Here is a 15,454-nt window from a genome sequence, read left to right on the forward strand (position 1 = left end):
CAAGTACCCTAGCTGTTGTCTAATCTGTACAGGGAGACCTGGAGGCAGACTGAGCTTTCTCACCTGATTTTGGTCATCTCAGGAGTAAAGGAAAAGACCCATATTTTTCTCATTGATTTTGCCGGAAGCAGAGTTAAATATTCAGTGTGTATTTAATCAATTTTGGCAGTGGTGTATTCTGCAGTTGTCATTATACGTGGGGGCCACAGCAAGAGAGCACCACTGTTAAACACTGTGTTTTAGTGCTTTGATTTTTGCAGTCAGTTACACTTCACAGAAATTGAGTAACAATGAAGCCATCATCTTTGCTACAGGTCAATGAAACAAAAAAATCTTTGTTTCAACAGTCTGCTGATGAGAAGATCCTTTCTGCAGTTGAAATAGAATGGACTGGATGACTAGATTTTAGTTATTCTAACATTACATCTGAATCCCTTCTGTATCTGTCGAGGTTGGACACTGGCTAAGTGCCAGGCACCCACAAGAAAAACCATCCATTTATTTTCCTTTGCTATAGCTGAGCAGAGGAAGGGGAATTGAAAACTTCATTTTCATGAGTTGAGATAAGGATTATTGGAAAAAAACCCACACTTTAAGGCAAAACAGATTCAAAACCTAAACAGTATAAAGATTTATTATTAACAGAATTAAAAGTAAAAAGGGTAATGAGAATCAAAGCAAACTTCCACAACACCTTTCTTTCTCAGTCCCTTCCTCTTTCCACCGACCACGCAAGGAAACAAAACGGGGTTTTGGTCAGTCTGCCACTTCTTAAAAATTTTTCTGCAGTATGCTTAAGGAAAAGAGTTCCTTCTGCTGTGCTGTGGGATCCTTCCCACGGGAGATAGTTCTTTGCGAACTTTTCTAGCGTGGTTTTAACTTCCACAAGCAACAGTCCCGCCTGAACCTGCTGCAATGTGAAATCCCTCCCACAGGCCAAGCAGTCTTCCCACAGCTGCCCAGCATGGGCCACTTTAGTTCATGGGGTTCAGTCTTTTAAGGATGAGCTGCTCTAGTTTGGAAGCTAAGGCTCTCTTCCTCTATCTCTAAAAGCAAGGGTCATCCCTCTCTGTTCGAGTTCCTCGCTAGATCACAGCTTTTCAGTATCCAGGCGCTCCAGCGTGAGTATTCTCCTTCACGGGCTGCGTGTGGACCTCTGCACCCCACCACGCACCTCATGAATTATAGGGAAACAGTTTGTTGTATTACAGTCCTCACCACGGCTTGCACGAGAATCTCAGCTCCGATCCTTGGAGCACCTCCTCCCTCTCCTTTTTTTCACTGACCTTGGTGCCGGCATGATGGCTCTCCTCACGTGCCCTCACTTTTCCTTTTTCTCTGACTTGGAAGAAAGCCGGTGTCTGTAAGTTGTAATTGAGAGGTTGATCTCGTCCGGGCTCCGCACTGGGGAATTGCTCGCCACGTCTGTCGCTGCTGCCATGCGGTCCCTGCCGGCACCGCGAGGCCGGCCCCAACCGCGTGGTCCCGGCTGGCGCGGCACAGGCGGCTCTGGCCTCGGCACGGCCTCAGCCGGGCGGCCCCCGGGGGCCCCCAGCACGATGGGCCCCGGCAGCCACCTCACCACCCCTCGGGCGAAGGAAAAAAGAGCTTCCAGCGGTTTTTATCTTTCTGAAACATGTCATCACAGAGGCCTTACCAGCTTGTCTAATTGGGCTAGTAACCTGTCCATCGTCAGAGCCTTCAGCGATTGGCTCCGTGCCAGACATTGGAGAACCTTCGAGCCGCTTGCTCCCGCCCACCACAAACTAGACTGTTTTTAAACTAGCGCGGCATCATGAAGGTGAGATATATGATTATATCAATAATTACATTACACTTAAGAGCTTTTTTGAAACTGGCTAATTTACTTCTGTTCATGTTTCAAAGCCATCCATGTGCTACACAGAAATTTTTCAGTTATTTATGTATTTACAGAGGAATACCAATCAGGTACAAGACTCTCAATTTTTTTCTGAGTCCATCGCTTTCAATTAAAAAAAAAAAAGCTAAATAAAGCATTTCTCACTTTTAAGACAAAACTGATTTTTATTGTAACACTTCGTTTTAAAATTGACCTATTTTAACAACAAAACCCTCATAGGCTGTATATTTCAGGTTTAAAAATATGTTTCTCTCTTTTAACTTAAAATTATTTAGGAATGGGATTGTTTTGTTTGGGCAAAGAAATACCCAAAACGATCGTTTTTCAATTCCTTCCAAACTTTTTTTTTCAAAGCATTTTTTTTCAATGCTTTTTCTTTTTTTTCAAGTTTCTTCAGCTTCTTTTGAAAAAAAAAATCATGAGCTTGGTTTTTATTTTAGGTTAATCAGTCTGATTGGAAAATTGTATTAACTTCTGTGAAAAATTTCCTTTCATTATGAAACCAGATGAAACAAAGTGATGCAGCCTGAGGTTTTATTCACACTCAAACTGGAATGAGAAGGGAAAAAACAGAGGTGAACTGGAAGAAAAGTCACAGTGGATATATGCATAAAACTTGCATTGAATTAAAAGAAACAAGGCCCTGAAAAAGATTTAAGACAAATCTTGTCCAATCAGACTGATCTTTATAATAAATATACTCACTTTTGTGATGTAATAACCATCTCATTTCATGTTTGAGGAAGTTGGGATTTATATTTTGGAACAGGTTCCAATGTCATGCTTTGGCAATTTTTAGATTTGTTGCAATTTGGAGGACTGTGAACTAGGCAGGGCTGTTGAGCCCAGCATAAACAGTATCTGAGCTATCAAATCTGGAAATTCCCTTTCAACAGAAATCATTCAAAGTTCAGGAACATTACTATTACATTCGAATTGGGGCAGTTTGTCATGAGAGAGCTCTAAGAGAGATGATATCATTTCCTGACAGTAAAAACACACGTTTGAGTTCTTTGACGATAGCGGAGTTGGTTGGTTTTGGAGTGTTTCAGCATTTTGGCATGCCCATAACATGAGGATATATCATTAACACTGCAATAAAAGAACCAGGCCTGATGAAATTTAACCTTCTAGAAACTCTGATTGGGAAGCAAAGCATTCACATCTTAATACTTGCCCTTTTAATCTAGGGAGAGAGTTTTGGAGGCTGCACTGGTTGTTCATACCAGAAAAAGAATTCTTCTTCTTTAAAAAAAAAAAAAAAATCACGTTTGTAAGTAAAGGCTTCACATTTGTGTTTAAAGGTTATGTCTTCAGAGAATATATATTGCAATTCCTCAAATCTAAAAAAAATTCCAAACACAGAGTTACAGATGTAAGACTTAAAAAAAGTCCATAACATCTGAATGTTGAATCTTTCTGATTTGTTTTGGATATCCATCTGCAATTTTTACTATATTCTTATTTATTTCTAAATTGGTGGCCTTAGGTAGAAGTCTATTTATACTCAAAGCAAAATAATAGTTACTATATTGGAATGCAGCAATTTTTACCTGCAGTTTTAAGAGAAGGTAGTTGGGTGCATGATCTACAGCCTGCCTTTAATTTTCAATTGGTTTATTAATCTAAAGTATTCTAATTCTCCAACATATTAATTTCACAACAATTCACAACATGATATCAAATCAATTAGGAAAACTAGTCCAAATGGATTCAATCACATAAATGAAAAGATATGTCCATACTTTTGCTTGTGCTTTGTTTATATGATGTGTCTCAATCAAAACTCTTCACATCTGCAGACATGTAGCTATAAAATTCTATATTCTACATATCTATGTCTATTAATGTTTATGCAAAAGCATGTACCCTTTCTTACAAAAATTATCTATAATTGAACCATAAATTTTTATTATGCAAATTTTTTCCCAAACAATTGATCCCAATGCGATAAAAAATATTAACCTTAATTTATTTCCTTATGCCTGACATATTTCACTATATAATCAGATTGTTTTTCTTTAAATTAATGTTGTCTCCATACTGGTTTTCTCTATTTGCAGGTATTAATGAATAAATTTAAACTCTGAATCACAGGCATTTAAATTGGCTGAAGGAATAAATGTATAGTTACATTCATAAATATATATCAAAACAGTCAAAGGCTTAGCTATATATTATGTCTTCATGTGCATGCAAAATTTTCATTACTGTTATTGGGAGATAATGTGGGTGTTGTGAGGGCAGAATATATTCCAGGCAGCATCCTGTAACATGTTTTTTCCTACTAGTCCCATCTTTCCTTCTTTGTGTGCTGTTTGCTACAGTAACACACCATTTGAATTATAATTTTAGGAAACTTTAATGAAAGCAATAATGGAATTTATAGCTTTATCACAACAAAAAGATTTTGCAAGTTTCACATTTGTACTGAAAAACCAAAGGCACAGACCAAAGTATGTTTAGCCAGATGTTGATACCTAAATTTCAAATATCCATGTTCAAGCAGATGAAGCCCTCCTGAATTTCTGTTTTATGATTAGGACCACATAGAATGATAACAACAACCAAAAAAAAAAAGGACATTGTTACTAATAAGGGCGGTGGTGGTTGCAAAGGGACATTGACACCATGATGGTTGTGCAGGAAGATGTTCATATGGCAGAGAAAAGCAGTTATCCTGTAGGCAGGCTGTAAACCTGACAGTTGAAGGCAAAAAATAGATAATGTTGGAAATTTTTCTCAGAATGTTTAATGCTTGTTATGAAAAGTTAAGTAAAAGTTCCTCTATGTTGCTGACTATTCATAATTTTTGTTACCACTCTAAAAATCCCTATTTCTTTGGCCTGAATCCCAAATGACCCTTCTCTGGGCTTTCATCACAGCTAGTGCCAGGAGTCATTGAAGCATTTGCAGGTTCAGAACCTTTATCTGTATAAGAACCAGAGCCAAGGCAATTCCATTATTTTGTTAGTGTCTAGTGCTTTCCATACTTTTAATGTCATTGGGTTGTGCCTTTACTTCTCTTGAGAGAAAAGGAGTGAGACTGCATGAGACTGAGAAAAATGTTCCCCTCACAGTGAAAAAGTCAGTGCAGAACATCCCACAGCCCAATTTCATGGAGTTGTGTTCCCATTCCTTCTGGGATGTGTGTATAACACGGTGACAAATGAAGTGCTAAGTAGATATGCTTAGCCAAGGAAAAGGGCATTATTATTCTTCCCTGTGAAATGGGTTAGAAGAAAATTATTTAGAAGAAACATCCGAACAAAACAAAACAAAACACAAAAGAAAAAGAAAAAAGAAAAATAAAACCCAACCACTCCACAAGCCAGTAAGAACTTCTCTAATACTAAATGTGTATCACTGGTGGGTACACTCACAGTTCCCTTATTGTGTGTCCCAGTCATTACTAGGAGGCAAGAGGATATGCACTTGGAGAGGGTGGATCTGCAGACTGTAAACTTTTGGGTAACTTAAATGCATATTTTATCCCTTGACTTCCATGACACACACACACATCTATTTAATTCTTTTTCAAGGTGAACGATTTTCCTATCAATTGATGATTAATAATCTCTAACTGGAAAAGGAAGAAAATGTAAGTGAAGTTAAACACACCCTTTAACACCAGAAAGGATCTCTGGTATTGAAATACTGAGGCACTTGATCTGCATAGAGCATAAAGCAAAATGCAAATAGATGAACTAAAGTCACATTGGTTCTAATGATGCTTAAGGCTGTGGTTAAAAACATGCTGTTATGAGGTAGTACTGGTTAGTTTTATTTGTTAAAAACAGAATAAAAGTATTACTGACCTTCTTTAGGATTGATCTCTACAGCTCTATTAGATGCAATAAACAATTAAAACTAAGGAGAAAAAAATAGAGGTAATGGTAGAAATATGTCAGCACTGTTCTACATGCTATAACAAACTGCAATGTGTGCAAGAAACAGTAGGATAGATCCTGGTACAACAGGATAATATAATTTATTTGGAAGATGTGCCAAGGGAAGGCGGCATTCTCATAGAAAAGGGTAGATTTGGAGGAACCAATTAGAGTTTTAAACCAGTAAAAAAAATGCCCATACAATTTCTTGTATCTGTGCCTTGCTTTGGCCATTTTGTTGTGCTCCTGAGGAAATAAGTCTGTTTTGCTTATAATAGATAGACCTTTTGGGGGTTTTTTAGCCTGTGTTTCCTCATGAGATCTTGATCTACTAACTGTGGCATCAGTGTCTAGGGCAACATATGCAAACAAGCTACAGTAGTCTCTTGTCTACAGTAGTCATATTTAATTTTGAAATATATGAAAATATTTCTCTCACAGAAAAAACAGTCCTTGCATTCCCTTATTTGTGAATTGCATGCCAGACTGCTCCCATTAGACATCAAGTGAAGAACATGTCCAAGAGATAATGTATGTGTTTATACCCAATGTCTCAACATTGTTCAGCTTGAAGTACCACAAATTCTTAGTGTGTTCTCTGGGCTGGAGACAGGTGTTATGGGCAGTTCATCGTGTAGACTTGGGCTAGATCCCATTCAGCATGTTGAAAGGATTATTCCCACCTTTTATTTATGTAAATAACAATTTTTTGTGTTGCTGTGTCCACTCTCCAAAGCTTACAGAAAAAAATAACAAGTAGAGAATGTGATTCCTTTTATTGGATTATAGTGTATAATGTCTGGAAAAATATTGTTTTCATGAAAAGAAATGATTTCAAAGTCTTCAAGTCTGCACCAATCAACACTGATTCCATTGAGGCAACATTTTCTTCCCCTCCTTTAGAAAGGCTGCTTCTTCCATGGGCTCCAGCCCTGCTCTAGGACAATTTTCTCACCCCAGAGCTAACTTCCAAGAATTTATTTGCAAGGTAGGAGATGATTCAATCCCCACACCTACTTCTTTGATTTGGTTCATCTCAATGCCTTGTGTCATAGTTAAAATGGTGTATATTTGTTAGAAACACAACCCATAATCCATCCCAAGGCCCTGAAGAAGGGAAATAGTTACTGAAGCACTGTTAAGCCCTCAGCAAAACTCCACTAAAGTATGATACAATAGTTAGAAGAAACTTTATTAAGACCATGATAATGACTAAAATACATTCCATATTTACTGGTGTGGATCTTCTTGGCTGAGCTATGGGGAAAAGGACCATCAAAATAGGTAAAGTCAGCAGTGTTGGTGCTGGGGGAAATTGATATCATACAACAACAAAAACTCTCCAGTGCTATGCACTATGTGAGATTCTGTTGGATGCTTTTAGCCAAACAATGGCAAAATATGCTTATCCTCTCTTGTAAATCTGTCCACAGTTTGGGCTCACTTTGCAAGAAGGTAGGATTTTCACTGTAAGCATGTCCGCAGGATTGAAGAAAAACATTTTGCCAAACTTTGGTGTTGAGCAGGACATGGAAAAGGAAGAGCCTGAAACCATTCAAAATAAACTTAAGACAGACTTAGTTAAGAGTCTAACTTGTCCATTGTATGTGTGCACATGCCTTGCAACATATTTATTTTGAAGCAAGATGGTTAAAATTTTACATTAAAACCCTGTTTTATGATATGCACTTCACTGCATTTCTCACTTGCTATTTTCTAAGTTTTGAGTGCATGACTTTGAAATGTCAGGGTTCTTTCAAAAGGGTGTCTGTGCATGAAGGAGAAAGAGGCTAATTTCCTGGGTTTTTAATAAAGAAAAAATGAGAAAAACAAGACATAAGTTCCATTAGGTAGCAACTGAGTGGCGTGCACAGGTACCCTTTCAGGCATAGCAACCTTTGCATCCACTGCAGAAACCTCTTGTCTCTTGAGTTACTTTTGTGACTCCTGGGTGATGTTCTCATGCTTTCTGCTGAGAGGCACTAGCAGATACCAAAATGCACTTTTTCCCAGTGGAATTGCACAAAATGCTTACTGGTAAAAGTGGGATTTAGGAACTGTGAAGCTGTTTCATACATCTGTCCCATTTTATCTAGGTGCTACTTGTCCCAGTATATGACGCCACATCTGACTTCCAAACTCTTGCTGAGCTGAATTTTCTCCAGTACACGCTGGACTGTATCCTCCTTCAGAGAACCTGAGCTTAGCAATCAGCAGGAGAAACACTGAGTTCACACAAAGAGAGAGAAAGAAAGAAAAAGGCACTTCCTGGCCTCGAGAACTGGCAGCAGGCAGGAAAACACAACCAGTGCGGAAGGAATTTCTAAGCATGCAGCTGCCAACTGCCTCAGCTCTTGTCTGAGCATGGACAAACTCAGGGGCCTTTTGAAAGGCTACAACTTAGAGACAGAAATGGCATGCAACGTATCCTTAGTCCATATTTCACTTTCCACCTGTTACATTCTGAGTCTCTACCACACAAAATAATATATTCAGCGTTACCCCAACAAACAGGTGTAAGGTTTTATTTTTGTTTGTTTGAAATGGGTGATCACTGAGTGTTACCTGAGTGTCTTTCTGAGAAATGGGTGAGGTATTTTGAGTGACAGTGTTTTTAAAAATTCAGTCTAAGACAGATAACAAGTCTGGAAAATTTTAGCCTGAGTGGTTACTGTTTGACAGAATGTTAAGCCACTGAAAATAAAAATTTATTAGGAGTGTTGGGAAACTTCAAATTTAGGTAGTGTTGCCACCTCTATTAACAGTATATGTGAAAATTCAACAGCTAGCTACAGAAAATGAGACTCATGTATTAGAGTGTTGGTCTATTAATATGCATATGGAGAAAGAGAGAAAATAAAATGCTTCTTTCCCTATTTCTTTAATGAGACAGAATCATACGTTAGAAAGAAAAACAGGCATACTTAAGAAATTAAATTGAACAGAAATAGGAACAACTCTGGGTTTATACATTCCCTTGACAAATCTCTCAAGTTTTTATGACTGCATAATCCAGCTCCTGTCACAGTTTTCTGCCATGGCATCTTTCAGATGATTGGTTTTGTGCATAGTTATTAGTCTGATGCTGCTAATCTCTCATTTCTGAAGGAATAAACTCAACTGCTTCTAGCTGAATGCTTATACTTTCTTTTAAAAGGATGTAATTCAGGTGGCTTAAGGGGAAAGTGGACGATCCAGATTTAAAGACAATGTTTGATCTTTTGTACATGCCAGGTGGTCTAGAAACTGGGCAGTATATGGGCAGTATTTTCCTGTTGTACCTGGAAGATGACTAATAATATTCAAGTTTAGTGCCTCCTGTTAATTAAGAAAAACAGTTGGGTTTGCTTTCACCTGTAGGGTTGGCATGTAGGCCAACCCAGTTCCCCATCTGTGGAGAGGGTGTCTTGTCCCCACAGGGGACAGGTTTATATCACAGAAGGATTAACCCACCCTGTGCAGCTGCTTGTTTTTCCCTCTTGATGCACCGAGAGAACGATCTAAATGATTTGTGCACACCAGGCACACAAGATGGCTACACCTAATGGAGATGAGACTCAGGCTGTAATAATTGTCCCTCTTCCTGCAGGGATGAAACTTACATAGACATGAATGTTTTGTTGTCTTCTCAGTGATTTCATCAATTATTAGTAGTTCAGGTTTATTTCATCCTGGCTTAAGAGCAAATTCTGAACAGATGTAACAATAAAAACTTGGTCTCCAACTATGTAGGATAGGGGTGAACCCTGGTTCTGAGTCTTCTCTTCAGCATTTTATGCTTTTTATCACAACACATTCCGGACTTGCCTACGAACATTAATACAGCTCTACAAAATTGTCAAATCTTACTTGTAGACTTTATCTGTGGCTTCAGCCAGAAAAAGAAAGTGATGTGGAGAAGACATGTGAGTAAAAAGTGTGCCTGTTAGAGAAAAATGCTACTTTGATTGTGTTCTTAATATTCATGTGAAGCAACCAAAGCACAGTAAATATGTGAGTATTCCTTCTCATTCTGATCTATGACCTTTATTTTTGCTTGTTTCCAGTCTTTGGAAACTAATTCTGCACATTAATTCCTGTCAACAGTAAAGAATCATAAGCATTTTTGCTTTCACCACACAAGAAATGCTACAGCTTGTCTTCTTTTCCAACTCCCTCTGTATTCTGGCTTTGAATATCAAAAGACTACGCATCTGTTCCCTTGTTGATACCAGCCTTATATCCCAGGAGTCACTTTTTATTTTTTCCATTGTCACTTTTAGATTTTCTCCCAATATGGAATAGCAGAGGAGCTTCTACCACAAGAAAGTCATGATCCCTAGCTGGGACCTCTGGGTTTAGCTGTATTTTGAAGGATTATGGCACCTTTAGACAGAAAGAAGAGTGGCACTACCTCTTGAGAGAGTCTTGGTGATTCAACCTCCAAATTTCCTGCAGGCTATGACCCGTCTTTCATTCTCCAGAGCACAAAAGACCTGTTACTGCCTTCCTTACATCTCAATTAAGCAAGCTCTAAGTCCAGAGGCTGATGAACAGGCGTCTCTTCTCCCCTCTCACTATGTGACCTCTGAAACACAGCCTGAGAAATATCTCTTTGTTCCTCGGAGAAAGGCATTCTCCCTGGTTGTCCTGGGCTGTTCAAAATATGCCAGCAAAGAGGGAAGGATTTCTTCTCCCTTTTTTCCTTGAAGTTATGCAAAAACCAGAAGCATTTACAGTCATAGTTTCCTGATGATACTTCCCACCTTACTTTTCCGCAGAGATCTCTTTGTCCACTACTTTTCTTGTCATATGTAAAATGAGAAAGAAGGGCTGTCTGTGCCTGATTCATTCTTTGAAGTATCTGCCACAGCAGTGTAATAAATAACCATAAACTTTGTGTCCTTAAGATGAGAAATCAATCTGCAGAGGCAACTTTTAGATATTTCTAGAATAAGAGTCCAAGGAGGAGGAAGATTAAGTGGAGAAGTGAAGAACTTGGCTGTCACCTTGCCTCATGTTTGTTAATTTAACACAACTGTAAGAAGAGGCAGCATTCAGCTTAAGGGTTCTTTCTGTGTGGAAAGCAAAGGTGAATTCCCTGATTCACTACAAAAGCTCTCTTCTTTCAGTTGGATTATTGATTTCTTTGACATATTTTAAGCATCTCTTTCTAGCTTCTGTTTTTTTCCTTTCCAGACTCTGCCTGCCCTCCTCTGGTCTTTCCACACCTTCACAGGCAAAGAATTGAAATGCTGAAATATCTGAAACCCAGGAGATACTATAAGAAGAAAGAAAGAAGGTGCGAATAAAATGAAACTGGTTAAGGTAGTAATGCTGAATATAATGCCTGACTTTATCGTAGTATAAGTAATGTGAGAAGTTTCTACTAAATTTAGGATCACTGGCCTATTGTCCAGGCAGACTTTTTTCTCCCACCTTGTTCGGGCACCTCAAAAGTCTCATGACGAATGACTGTGTCTGTGTGGGCAGAATGTTTATTTCAGGAAAGAACAGTGAATGTACACTTCTTGGGTAATAGTAAAGTATCTACTAAAGTACATATCATCCTGTCTTTTTAGATTACCTTTTTCAATTTTAAGAGGCATGTGAAAATTTAGGATTCAGAAGTTTGTAGAAAAATAAAAATCAAACATTGTTAGCATGAAGTCAGGAGAGAGACTTGTTCTTTGGTTGTGATGTTTTCTCCTTCTCCCCAAAGTTACGGATAATTTCAAAAGTTCTGCTGGCAGTACACAGGGAAAATATCTTCTCGAGTTTGTCAATACATTTCTTAATTTTTTGTTCCTGCTCTTCCTGACCATGTGATGCAGCTGGGCAGGGATAGAGCAAGAGAGAAAGAATGAAGATATCCACAATAATGGGGCAGAGCTGTAAATTTCCTATCTGACTTGTGATGACAAATGATGTTTCAAAGTAATCAGGGCTTGGAATGGACTGATACATATGAGAAAAAGACAATGTATCTTAGAGATTTCTGTTAGCCTTTCTTAAATTTTAAAAGCATTTGCTTAACTTATTCTTTGCATGCTATTTTAAAATATTCATGAGGATCAGTGATGTTCAGGGAGTTTGTACTGAACAGTTGGAAATCTTTCGTGACTGATCTGATCTGACTCACCATGTCTTCCTCGTAAGTGCAATGTTTGCCATTCCCCAGGGATACCCCCTTTCACAGGGAAAAGTGTAAGAGCAGCACTTTGGAAATGTTATGCAGGAAGACTTTGCATAGCAGTTAAGTACAGTGCAATGTGGCTGAAAACACAGCCTCCTTGATGCCACTGGAAACCTAACAGAGAATTGCAGAGTGGTTTGTGTTGGAAGGAGCCTTAAAGATCAGCTAGTTCTAACCATGAGCAGGGGCACCTTCCACTAGACCAGGCTGCTCAGAGCCCCATCCAGCCTGGCCATAAACTCCTCCAGGGATGGTGTATCCACCACTTCTCTGGGCAACCTGCTCTAGTGCCTTGCCACTCTCATAGTAAAGAATTTCTTCCTAATAGCTCATCTAAATCTACTCTCTATGCTATTTCAATATAAAACTCTTACCCCTAGTTCTACCACCACCCTCCCTGATAAAAAGTCCCTTCCCATCTTTCTTGTAGGCCTCCTCCTAGTACTGGATGGCCACTATAAGGTCTCTGGACCCTTCACTTCTGCAGTGTGCATGACCCCAGCTCTCTCAGCCTGTGCTCAAAGGAGCGGTGCTCCAGCCCTCTCATCATCTTCATGGTCCTCCTCTGGACCCACCGAAGCAGGTTCATGACCTTCTTGAGATGGCACAGGACCCCAAAGTGGTAACTGGAAATCAGACTGGATACTTTACTAGGAAACTGTATTAAGTAATTGAATAAAATCCTAAGTCTTCAGTAGCTGTAATACATTTCATCCCTATCTGCCATGCACACACCTCAATATGAGGTATTTTCTTCAACTGAGTCCTTTTCTGAAGGGCAAGCTTAATAAGATTACATCATATTGCAGCAAAAGTTAACAGCTTCTCCAGTATCTGAAGTTAATAATTTCTTAAATTGTCCTTTAGAAATTTTCCAGACGAAAATAATTTGTCTTAAAACTTTCAACATATTACTCAAACGATTTCTCTCATTTAAAGTACTGTGAACTTCCTAACTAAGGCAATTTCTTTGTTTTTTGCTTTCACATTTATAATTTCACAGTGATGTGGTCATAAATTAAACATCTACAAGTGTTTCCAATCTTTTCTGATTAAACTTTGTTATTTTTAGCTGCATATAAAGGTCTGCAACCAGCTTAAGCCCTCTTCTAGATGGCATAAAAACTACAATGAATGCCAGTCTCTAACTAGATAGTTTTTAATTTGAGGCATATTCTGTTGGTGATGAGCATGAGTAAATTTCCCATTAGTTTGTATGAATCACTAGTTTATACTGTAACATCTTCATTTCACATCAATTAATTGTGATTATTGGTTTAAGATATTCATGTGGCAAAAGGTTTTGAGAAAAATGAATAATCAAACTATTTTGAAAAGCAGCTGTTTTTTCACAGTTGACAGGAACTTGTATGTTTTGTGTGAGAGGGATTACAAAAATTTCTGTGGAAATTTCATACAGGAAGAAAAATATCCCCTGTATTTTTAAACTCATGTCTATTGAACTGAGTGCTATATCAGTGAGATTCTGCAGTCTATCTTCTCAATTCATTCACTAAAAATAATTTTAAAAAATACAAATAAAAATAAATAGGCATTGAGGAGGAGGGGGAAAATACAGAGGAAATTAGAAATAGTGGGTTTTCCTGTGGCAGTTAGATATCAAAGGTCTCCATTATGCTGAAATAAATGGCTACTTTGGAATTGTATCCTCTCTCTGTCAGCAAATAAGGGAGAACGAAATACAGCGTGCAGCTGATCAAACAGGGAAAGATTGTATATGTGAAAACATACCTAAAACTTGTTTATAAAGGTAACTGAGTCTTATTCCCTATGTGCTCATGCCTGGTACCAAGGACACTGAGAGTTGCTATTGCATGAAACCATGATAACTAAGCTATAGAATCATGGAATCATGGAATGGTTTGGGTTGGAAGGGACCTTAAAAATCATCTTGTTCCAACCCGCTGTCATGGGCAGGGACACTTTCCACTAGATAATTAGGAAATGTTTCTTACTGCAATGGACATGGACATGCACATCAGTTTAGAGGTAGTTTTCAAGGTGCTTTCATTAGCTCATATTTAATAGTCATTCTTTATTCACCTCACTAAGCATTCCCCTCTATGAGACTGGCAACTGCTCTAGGAATGAAACTGGCCCCTTTTTGATGTCTCAAGTGCCCAGCTAGAGCAGACAGGGAACATCTGGATCATCTGCTTTACTAGTCATGTGTACTCCACTTTCACCCTATTTTCCTTCTACCTAAAATTCACCCTGTCTTTTCATTTGATCTTCCTACTTATTTCCTCCCTGAAGGCTCAGATTTGCATCCAGTGAAGCCAGTATGAATGTTATATGAGAAAGTTTAAGCCTTTGGACTGTGATTTAACAAGGTACTTAAGCACATGCCTGGCTTAGCACACAAGAACCTTCTCATTGAAAGCAGCAGAAAGATTGCTACTGGCCTAATTGGGAACAAGAGTGATCTATGAACCATTATGCAGCTGCTGAATTCCACTGCAGCCATGGCTATATTTCAATGATAGTCTGGGTGTGAGCTCTGTGAACAGTTTATGATGTGATTGGGAATCTTAAGAATGAAAGCACCTCTATGCCAACTGCACCCAGCCATGGAATTTACTGGTCTAGACCATGTATCTGTGGGTCCACAGCCACCAAGAAGCTTGTAAAAAGGAAAAAGGTATTTTGCAGAACAAATTGAGAACTATATCTCCCCAAACTTGAGGGTAATCAGTGAAAAATATTTCTCAAGACTCTCCAGAAAAAATGGAAATTATTTTATGTGTCTCTATCACATGCCAGAATAGGATTTTAAAGCACATCCTGGTACACACATATCCATGCATGCATGCACGTTTACATATAGCATATTGCACATACATCTCCTGAGCCTAGCAGGGCAAGACTAGGAATAATATTTCTGAGTTTGCTCAGATCTCTGTCCTCTGATGTTCCAGAAGTGAAACAGTCACTAGTGTTTAACAATAAATTCTTGGAAAAAATGAAAATGACTTGTTTTATAAAGGTCAGATATTAGCACAGACGGATGAACTCATCCACAGATACTGTCCTATCTTATTCCTCCACTGTAATATTTGGTACTCCTGTAGGAGGTGTTTGATATGTAGGTGAGTGTAATATAGTCATAGCTACATTGTGCAGTCTGTAGGGAAGTGGCTATGACCTATGTGAGAGACAAAAAATGTGATGATGAGTAGGAAAAGACAATGCTTGTTTTTGTAGATTGGTGTGATCATCTCACTGCCCTTTATACTCAGGTCAGTTTGTGGCCCATTTAAAGCTGTGAGATCCACACTCCTCCATTTCTTTGATCTTGTACCCACTGTAAAGCATCATAATCCATTGGATGCCAGGGAAAATACCTATGCCCTAATTCATAGTTCAGTGAAGGACTTGTATTGCTCTGTTGTGACTGCACTGCCTTTTACCTACAGGAAAATGTGAGCCTGCAGCAGTGCCACTGGAGAATCCTGGTCCTCTTCCAGCTCAAGCTGTTCCAAGAGA

The 15,454-nt window shown here is 38.6% G+C and overlaps 1 long non-coding RNA gene across 1 annotated transcript; it reads left to right on the plus strand.

Annotated features, from left to right (window-relative positions):
* Positions 1 to 1,056: 1,056 nt before the first annotated feature.
* Positions 1,057 to 8,181, plus strand: LOC138106013 (uncharacterized). Its single transcript, XR_011148870.1, has 3 exons — positions 1,057 to 1,121; positions 1,649 to 1,801; positions 7,869 to 8,181. It is a non-coding gene; the product is annotated as an uncharacterized lncRNA (long non-coding RNA).
* Positions 8,182 to 15,454: the final 7,273 nt, after the last annotated feature.

This window comes from Aphelocoma coerulescens, chromosome 2, assembly GCF_041296385.1.
Source record: "Aphelocoma coerulescens isolate FSJ_1873_10779 chromosome 2, UR_Acoe_1.0, whole genome shotgun sequence".
NCBI lineage: Eukaryota > Metazoa > Chordata > Aves > Passeriformes > Corvidae > Aphelocoma > Aphelocoma coerulescens.